Below are 9,878 nucleotides of genomic sequence, written 5' to 3'. Positions count from 1 at the left end.
GGATTCTGTTTTTCCTGACAGATAAACAAGAGACTTTTACTATGGCTTTGTGTGTATGGGGTTGAAGTAAACAGCAAGTAACTTTTAGCTTATTTCAGAACAGTTTTTACAGTTGAGTAAGAAGAAAAGACTATTTCTCCTGTGATGTTTTTCATCTGTCTCAAAGTTACTGTACTCTCAAGCTGAAAGGGGAAGTGGAGCCCCAGACATCTATTTTGCATATTAAGCACATGATGGTGAGGAAAGAGGAAGAAAAACAGGACTTTTGTTGGAAGGTTATCTCACAACTTCAGTTATCTGACAGGTCAGCTAAGGCAAAGCTTGCAAGAGATAGTTTCAGGAATATGGCTGACGCCACATGTAAAAGAATAAGAATGGATCTTTCACAATTGCTCAATGTTGGAACACATTGGAAGTAATAAACCAAATGAATTTACAACTTTCAGCTTCTACATCATGTGACTCAGCTGCACATAATAATTTCAATTAATGTGAATATATCACCTTCTCAGGCATTAAGAAAAAAAGAATTCAGGACACTACAGAAGTCCAAAAAAATGTAAGGTATCTTCTCTTCATGTAGTACTTAAAACCCTAACAACCAATGCCACTGGTGTGGGATGGGAAGCTCATCTAGACCACTCAAATTAATCATAACATACTAGAGCTAAAGGCATTTGTGGTAAGTGGCAGGATTGTTTTTAAGTGTTACTGGTGACATCTGTTCAGATTTCAACAGGTAATGGCACAATAAATTTTCATGTAAATCAATAAGAAAGAAGAGGGGGTTTTAGGAGATTGTCTTAATTACAAATTAAGTCTAGTTTTATTCCACTTGTTTGGTCTTAAAAACCCCCTTAATGGAAAATTTACAAGTGATTCTGAGTGTTTGAAGTATTAGATCATTGAAGACCAAAATTACGTGAACAGATCTATTCCCAATGTTTGAAAGAAACAAGAAGGGCCAAAGCCAATGTCCTACATTATCTCTGTTTTTTTACAGAGGATACAGACAAAGCATATTTCAGTCAGAAAATATCTAATTACATCACTGCATCTAACAAGCTTTTCTCTGCATTAGAATCTGAACACCTTTTTAGGAAATACACCCACAGCAGAGATACATAAGCAGCAAGTGGAATTCAACACACATTTTAACATGTCCTGTTCCACTTTACAGCCACTGCATGGTACTTGTTTGACTGGATCATCGTACAGTTGTACTCTAGTTTAGATGAATAAATGGTTGGAAAGAAGTCTCTTTTATTCAGTGTTATATAGGCAGGCTCATAGTTCCACATCTGAACTGCCCACAGCCTGAGAATTACTGGTTCTTGCAGATGACAGGGTTATTTACCTTGAAGTAAATTCCATGGCAATCCTCTTTCCTTGTTCATACAAAATCATAAAAACTGGGATCCCATACTGATAAAGGGACTGAGTGAGAGTGGAGGTAACCCAATACTCCAAATCCTGTATAGATTTTATATTGAATTGTTGGGTTATAGAAAAATTCCATACAAGCAATCATGCTTTATGTGTAACCTGGAAAACACACTTACTCCCTCTGAGTGCTCTAATAAAATGTAGTAAGTTCACTACAATTTTTACCCATATTTAATGTCTCCCAGTATATGGTGCGTAATCTTTGCAACTGCCTGATGTTTGAGAAGACAAACTTTACTTACATCAACACTATTAAAGTTTGTTCCATTTATATTTTCAGAATTGCCAATAGTATCAATTTTTTTTTCCATCTACAAAATTAGAAAAAAAAATTAAGCAGAATGTTAATGTTTTAGACTCTAAATAATACAGAGAAATCTAGAGTAGTGATACCTCTTTTCTTGGTGCTTCTTTGAGGACTGTATTTTTATTCTAATAATTGCTGTTCTCAGGTTGCAAGGATTTGTAGGGTTTCAGGGAAGAAAGAGGAAGGAAAGAGAACCTACTGCCTGTTTCACTGACCTATTTATAATATCCCTTATGTCTGCTGTATTGACAGCTGCTTCCAAGCATCCAGTGATTGCTAGGCTGAGTGGGGAGACTATTTAATTCTGTCACAAGGGTCATACAGCTTCATTAAGTACCACTGAAAACTTTACAGGTGCCTTTTTAATTTACAGGTGCCCTCACCAGAGTCCAGGCCCTGATCTGACATGCTACACAGACTGCTGCATAGTTTGGAAGGTTCTGGCTGCACTTCCCTGTCTGCAAGCATGAAAAGTAAGAGATTCATATCTAACTGTAGGTGAAAAATCAGATTCTCTATACAAAGCCTTTAGATCCCTATTCATATTCAAAGTAAAAGTAATTTTTACCAATAACACACATTCATTTTGCCTATTATAGCTCTTATCATAAGGATATTTAAATAACAAAGCTAGGAAATAGCTGTCACAATAACTATATCACAGCAAGATTAAATAATTTCCTGAAAATTCATAGCAAGAAAACAATTGGGGCTTGAGTTCTGAATTTTTTAATTAAAAAAGAGGCAGGTTTTGCAGTTGACAAAAGTATTTCTTTTTTAAAACTAGCATTTTCCGCTTTGAGCAGATTATTACTTTTTTCATTGTTCATGAAGAGAAATTAAGTAGCAGAGGCAAAACACATACATAGCTACATGACTTGTTCTTAGAAAGTTAATTATTTTCTTTTCTAAGTATATTGAAACAGGGCTTTGGCCTTTTTGTCTGTATTGAAATGTGCTGGGAAACATAAAATTTGCAAAATATAGCAACAAAAAATAAAGGTTGGTCACATCATCTTAATTCAGCCTTCTTTTGCATCTGTGTCATGATACATTATTACACAACTACATACCCAGGCTGAAGTCTTTGCTTCATGCAGTATAATGAAAATATGCCAGATATCATGGGTTGAAAAAAGAATATGATGGTCAGTGGATGAGTTGTCATTTAAACTTCTATTTCATTCTCAACATTCAGTATGTGGCCTCACACCATTCACCACTTAAATGCATCTGTGAATAAAATGGTATGAACTTGCCCTGTGAGTTTGTGTGACTGTTGTCTGTGATTTTGCAAGACTGCATATGGGCAGAGAAATCAGTTGCTGCAGGAAAGGCGAAGGTGAAAAGTTACAGCTCTCATGGTTTCTGCCCACGTCCCTGCATGTACTCTATGGTAAATGAAGGTACCTAACCTCTTCCTCTGGCTACCTTGCATAACCTCACCTACACTCTCAAGTAAGCCTACATTAACTCAAGCTGTCCCATTAGCCCATGATACGTGGTTCACACACCTGCAGCCTCTGAGGCAAGTGGTGTTACTATGTCACATTCCAGATGGAGAACCGAGGTACAGCAAGGAGGAACCGAAGAGGAAGTCCTCTTCCGTGCCTGAACAGAGCAAAGCAGGTTTGGTCTGGTCAAAATGTGCAAATGTTGGGAACGGATCATGCTCATTGCTAATGAACTTTTCAGAGAATTTTAATCACCAGCCTTCAACATATTTCTGGGGTTTTAAGGTACGTAACTTGTCCAGATGTGACTGGCATCTCACAAATACAGCAAAAAGTCATGATTTGAACATAAGAATTCCTCAGGGTTATATTAGTGCAGCTGTGCTAGTCAAAGCACCAATCGCTCCCTGAAAATGATCAACTGCAAGTGATGAGGGAAGGTATGAAAAGCTATATTCTCCCTGGGATTTTGACTTGGGGACTTCCAGAACCAGAGGTGGTGTCTTTGCATTTAAAAGACCTTCAAAGATCCTTTTCTTTTGATTTCTTTAGTAATTAATATAATTTTTAAAAGCATACAGGCACAAGAGCATCTCGACTAGAGAATTTATAAACAGAGACACAGTTCTGTTCCCTTTTACACACATCTTTTGTTTTTCTCAATATGGCTGAATGATTTAAAAACTGAAAATTATTTGAAAGCAATTCTTCCATAACACCAAGCAGTATTTTCCAATACTGGAAAATATTAGGGAAAACTGACAGGAGTTTGAGGAGGACTTTTTAAAGACCTCCATTTTGACATGAAATGATGGAAATTCTTAACTCTAAGTCCTGGCTGTAACTGTTGGTACATGAGTATACACAAGGTGCAGGGTGCCATGCAAAGACCCAAGCTAGGACATGTGGCCCACTGACAGCTGGGGTATTTGAAGTTAGGCCACTGCTCATTTACACCCTGGAAAAGTTGTTCTTTCTTCACTGTTGCATTCTCACTTCTGCATCAAAATGAAATCCACAAAGTTAGGCTGTGCTTGTATTCCTTCTCCCACAGCATAAATCAACTGTATTATGCACATAGACACATTCTTTCTGTTGTTACTGCTTTTCTTTTCTTTCATTACTTCTGTTTCTTTCTCTTCCTGTAAATAAATCATGACGAAACTTTTCCTGCAGTGTCTTCACTATCTTATTTCCTTTCTCCACATGCAAATGACAGAGCTAGCATATTATTCTTCTACTGAGAAACAAAGCCAGCCCTCGTAGATGTTGCCAGAGACCAAAAGTGCCTAGTGACATTAAAAAAATAGCAACTTTGAGAATATAAATTCTGGAAAGTAAAATCCCATTTGAGGATTTGGGGGGTTATTTGCATTCAACCATATGACTCTCTTCATGCATTTTCATGTGTTACTTGTTGAGAAGAACTCAAGATACTCAGAATAATTCTCTAGAAGGGTGGAGGTCTACCTCTACTAAGAGGACACAATTTGATGTAATGAATGGAGGGCATTTCTCTCCTTTCTTTTTCTGATACTTATTGAAGCTTGATAAGGCAAAACATGTGTGTGAAAATGTTTGAAAACAGGCATTTTTCAATAAAAAGATTTAAAGTAATTGAACTATTTTGCTGTTCACCTCTGTTATATCTGGCTCCTCTTGCTATTACTAATTTGATATTGAAGATGTTTCTCCTTTTTCTTTCTCTCAGTAAAAAGATGTATTTTCCCTGTTGGAGACAAGTATAAAAGGTCTTATCTATCCTGAAGACACCTAAGTTTGCATGCAGCATGTCTCTAGGAGGAGTTTTTTACTAAGAAACTGTTAATCTTCTGCACACACGCTCTCACTCCTGCAGATGAAAACTCAGCAACTCCAGTGCAGTATAGCTGCCTGAGATCTTACTAACCACTCTCAGCAGAAATGACCTGTATAGACTACAAGAAGTTTTGAAAAAGAGAGTTAACAGATCCAAGCCTGACATAAAATTCAGCAGGCTGCCAGCACAAAAGGCAAGCGAAGCTGGTGATGTGGGTGCTGGGTGAAATGTCTTCACTGGGCCACTTTGGCAATTTCCTGGTTTAACTGTGAATTACATGGATTAATCCAATATGTAGATTGACTGGGCAAGCCTGACTCTAATATGAAGGGAAGTGTTTTTTAACCAACAGGGTGAGAGAAGAGCATTCTTCCCGACAATGGCAATGGGTAATTCAACTGTATGGAATCTGAGTGCAGATATCCACAATACTGCAAACATATAACATATTTAGACATTAATTGTGTACAGGAAAAAAAAAATCGCTATCAAAAGGATGCATGCAGTGACGTTTAGGAAGTATGTCAGTCAGCTATGAGGATTCCCACGACTGCCTGACATGAAGGAAAAAGACAGCAGAAGTCAAGTTCAGAAAATCCTATTCTGAGTGGATACACTTCATAATTGGCATTTGTTTTCACAGTTTTCAGTGTGTATTTTATATCTAGGAAAATACTGATGAACTAGCTTTGCCATAAATAACACCATTAAGCATACTGCTGGCCATAACTTTATTCCATTTTTTAAAAAAAGATATTCCCCATTGCATAGTCACACAGGTTATTCAGAAGCCACTGTCTACAAGGACATGTTTGTAGTCCCTTAACCTTTAGACTTCTCCCCCTTTTCCCTCCTCCCTGCTCGTTTTCTCTAATACACAATGTCCTTCCCTGGAGCTTCCTGATATTTGAGGCTATCACCTCACACCTGCTTTATTCTTTTCCAAACCTTTGGTTTTCCCTTGCAAGTCACTTGTAGGTAGAAAGGTGTCATCTGCAGAAAAGATGCTTAAGCAGACAAGAGTAATTTTCATGTTTTATGCAAGATAAAAATTGAACCGTAAACTGAGTGCATTTAACTTTTCTTAGCTCTCCATGCAAGCGTACATTCAAGGAAGCATTTCTAGGTTTGAAACTGATGCTGTTCTGTATGTGGATGTAGTGACCAGACTGTCTTGCACTTAAACTTATTTTTCCTTTCCTTTCCTTTCCTTTAATCATTTGATAGCTAAGATCACCCCATTGTTAATGCATTAGTTTTGCTAAAATGAGAACTGAATCTTCCCTCTTTTCAAATCTCTTTTCAATGTCTGATGTTTGCCTTTACAAAGCAGCTTGTCATGCATCATTACTAGTCTGACAAATCTAATCTCATTGCTGGTGAAGATGTTGAAAGACCAGGCTCAGCACATTGTTTCATTTACCATAAATCTCTCCCTACTCTTTACCTTACATACTAGCTTTTCCCCTCCCCCAGAATTTCTTACTTTGTTTTGCTAATAGTTATCAAGTTAGTGCAACTACAAAGGATTAGCATTCATTAAAATGTTTGTAACTGGTCAAGGGAGCTTAAAATTACATAAATACCTCTACTCGGGGACTAACATTAAAAAAATGTTTAAATTTGATTGAAAATACAGCATGTGATAGAACTTGATCTTGTAGAAGCAGTTTATTGCCATGTTGGGGCTGGGGGCAGCTGACAATGCTGCCTGGGCACAGAGTAGCTCTGGAAAATCCTTTTAAGCCCTAAAGAGGAGATGGAAGAGAAGAAATTGCCTTTTATCTCACCTACTCAGCATTATGTTAGTAAATATTACGCAAACATGCAGAGATTTATATGGCAAAGCACTTTAAAGCCTAAAATGTCCTGAAACAAGTGACTGCATGAGCAAACCTCTGGTTGAGTGGCTGAATAAGCACATGGCTATCACAATGACAGTGTATTCATCAGCTCTGGATCCAACACAACTAATGTGGTCCTGGCCCCTGCATTCTCAAGCATTGTTACTGAATCAAATAATATATAAATCCTCTTTTAATGAATAAAATTATTTTCTTTTATTTTCCAGATTCATCCGCATGGGACATATATAGGGATTCATTCTATCTTTGCCTTTGAAAATGTTCAGCAACATTTGGTGACAGTTTTTCCAAGAAGTAGAAAACATTCTTTAAAAACATTCCGTACAGAACACAGGAATGTTGTGGTTCATTAGCTGGGTTCTAATCTAAGTCACCTGATTCGTATTTACTTACTATACCAGTGTATAACCTCTGCATCTTGCTCCCTGGTACTGCCTAAGCGAGCTCGATTCATGATTCCAGTCCATTTTCTCCCAGCTAAAAATGTCCTAGACACATTTAAAAAAAAAAAAAAAAAAGCAAAAAAAAAGAAAAAAAAAGCCTTGATCTATTCAGATGCTGTTAAAGGAGAAATGTATGTGCAGTCCACAATGGTTTCCTGTACATTTTTATAAATACCTTTCCTGGCAGATTAAAAGCAAAACCAATGGCTTTTCAATCCAAATTCCATCAGCTGTAAGATTAGTGGCATAGTACTACAAATACCAGTGTTAAAACATCTCCAGAGTTCTGCCAGAAACCTGGAAAACCTCTTCTGGGGAAACCTTTCCGTTACCCAAGCTACTACTACCATGCCAGCACTTTATGCCAGCACGGTGTCAGCAATGTTGGAGGTAGGAGTAAGGATCCTCTCAGAGCACTCTTAAAACAGAATCAGAGCTAAACTACCTACGCTTATAGAATGGCAGCCTTGTGGTTGGTCTGTAGGACTTCCCATCCTTGGTTGGTAAAGTCTCTCCGTTAAGAAAGCAAGCACCTTATCTGCAGTTTTTAAGTTTCAGGTTTGGGTTTTTTTTGTTCACATTTGGTCAACACTTCAAGAATTTGCTGGTGTCTTAGCTCTCACTTGTAGTGTGTGGCTTTGGTGGGTTGGTGGAACTGCACTGCAGAGCATTCAAGTTATGCTATGTGATACACAGGTGATAGCTACTTTTGCTTTTTAGCACTGTCAGAGCAAGGAGCAAAATGTTTCATAAACTCATGTTTTTACCTACATATGCACTTTCTTATGTGCTTTTCTCTAAAAAAGATTGTATGTCCATACAATGCAATGGTTTACATAGTCATAAAATGTGTGTTTGTGTGACTGACAAAAAATTCTTTCATTTCTTCTCTTCCATGGTAGCAGTGGTCCAGATTCCTGCTGCACAAGATCCAGCCACTTCTGTTGGAGGCTCTCCATGACTGTATCTTAGCAATCTCTCTGCTTACTTCAGCCCACATACCCAGCAACACTATGTGTAACTTTCCCTTAGACAAAGTTCCCACCCAATTCAGGAAGGCTTGCTAACTTTCTAACACCATCAAAGCAATAATTGCATTCAGTAGTACAAATCTGAGTGTCTTTGGTACCTGTCTGATACATTTCGACTGAGATGTAGGATTCCTGTAGCGGTCTTTCCACCTGTTCTTTTTGACAATAACAAAAATCCTGCTGATGTTTAGTTAGTGTAGAATGTATAGGTTATTTGGCAATGATGTTATTACTTTGTAGAAGTGACAGCTGACACAAGGTGTACTTACCTCATATAGCCCAGCTATGACAAACAATATGAAAAACACCTTTGGACTTGTATGACAGGTCAGCAATACTTTTAACTGATATTAGGTAACTTTTAGGGCAGGAGGATAATGCTGAAAACAGAAGCATAACCCACGCAGCTATGAAGGTCACATTAAATTGAGGGGAAAGGAAGGCACAGGGCTTGGTTTTTCCTGTTGGATAATCACCATGATGGTCTTTGTCAGTTCAAAGAGGTCATCTCAGAACCAGGGTGAATTGTTAACAGCTGGGCTGTGTCAGGAGGCATGCCAGGTTACCTTCTAGAAACACACCGATGATTAACCTCTAACGACCTTTTTAAATTTACGACCATAAGCAAAACTGAGAGCACAAATGATGCAAATGGCAGGCTCAGAGCAAAACTACGACTTTATGCAGACATTCAAAACCACGGTTGGTGACAAAATGCAAACCTGTTTGGTTTTGCAGCAGCCTGTTGCCAGGGGGGAGCTGGTGCGCTCCTCGCGGTGTGGTTTATTAGGCAGAGAGCGTGTGCCTCCGCTTTTCAAACAGGATCTTTGCTTCTCTTTCTCGAAAACTGGAGAAGCCTTTACATCAGCGTCTCTCAGGCTTTTTCGTAGCCCATAACCAAACCCGCCCAACACCCCTGCACGGAGCCGCGCGGTCCCGGTCCGCGCCACAGCCCCGCCCGCACAGCCGGGCGCAGGCCACCAGCGCGGCACGGCGCGACAAGCCGGGACTCAGCCGGTCCCGTCCCTGCTGAAACACACAAGGACGATGCGGGGACATCACGTTTTCTCCTGCCGTTTCATGAAACACCCTTTAAGACATTCCTCCTCCTGCCCGTCCTGGGCCGCCTGCCTCCGTCCTGGGCCGAGGTCACCGGAGGGCAGCTCCGACGGGAGCCCGCAGCCGGCGTGGGCCCGTTCCTGCCAAAGCACACCATGGCCAAACGCCGCGGGGGGCCACGGCACCGCACGTCAGGCACGGGGCACCCCCAGCCTACCCCCTCCCACCCGCCGCCGCCGCGGGGCTGCCCGGCCCGCCCGAGACACGCTCGCACCTGCGCCCCGGGCCTTCCGGCGCGCCGCGCCGCCGAGGAACTACAGCTCCCGCCGTGCTTTGCGCGCAATGCCCGTGGCCCTTCGGGCGCGGCGCGGCGCCGGGCTTGCTGGGGCACGTAGTGCGGCCGGGCGGGAGCGCGGCCCCTCCTCCGCCCGGCCGCCATTGGCCGCAGCCAGTC

The 9,878-nt window shown here is 40.4% G+C and overlaps 1 long non-coding RNA gene across 1 annotated transcript; it reads right to left on the bottom strand.

Annotated features, from left to right (window-relative positions):
* Nucleotides 1-6,495: 6,495 nt before the first annotated feature.
* LOC308067617 lies at nt 6,496-9,789 on the bottom strand. Its single transcript, XR_013929677.1, has 2 exons — nt 9,699-9,789; nt 6,496-9,564 (listed from the first exon to the last, which is right to left on the bottom strand). It is a non-coding gene; the product is annotated as an uncharacterized lncRNA (long non-coding RNA).
* Nucleotides 9,790-9,878: the final 89 nt, after the last annotated feature.

This window comes from Falco punctatus (assembly GCF_963210335.1).
Source record: "Falco punctatus genome assembly, chromosome: 7".
NCBI classification, from domain to species: Eukaryota; Metazoa; Chordata; class Aves; order Falconiformes; family Falconidae; genus Falco; species Falco punctatus.
This window is presented reverse-complemented; position numbering and strand designations above follow the sequence as displayed.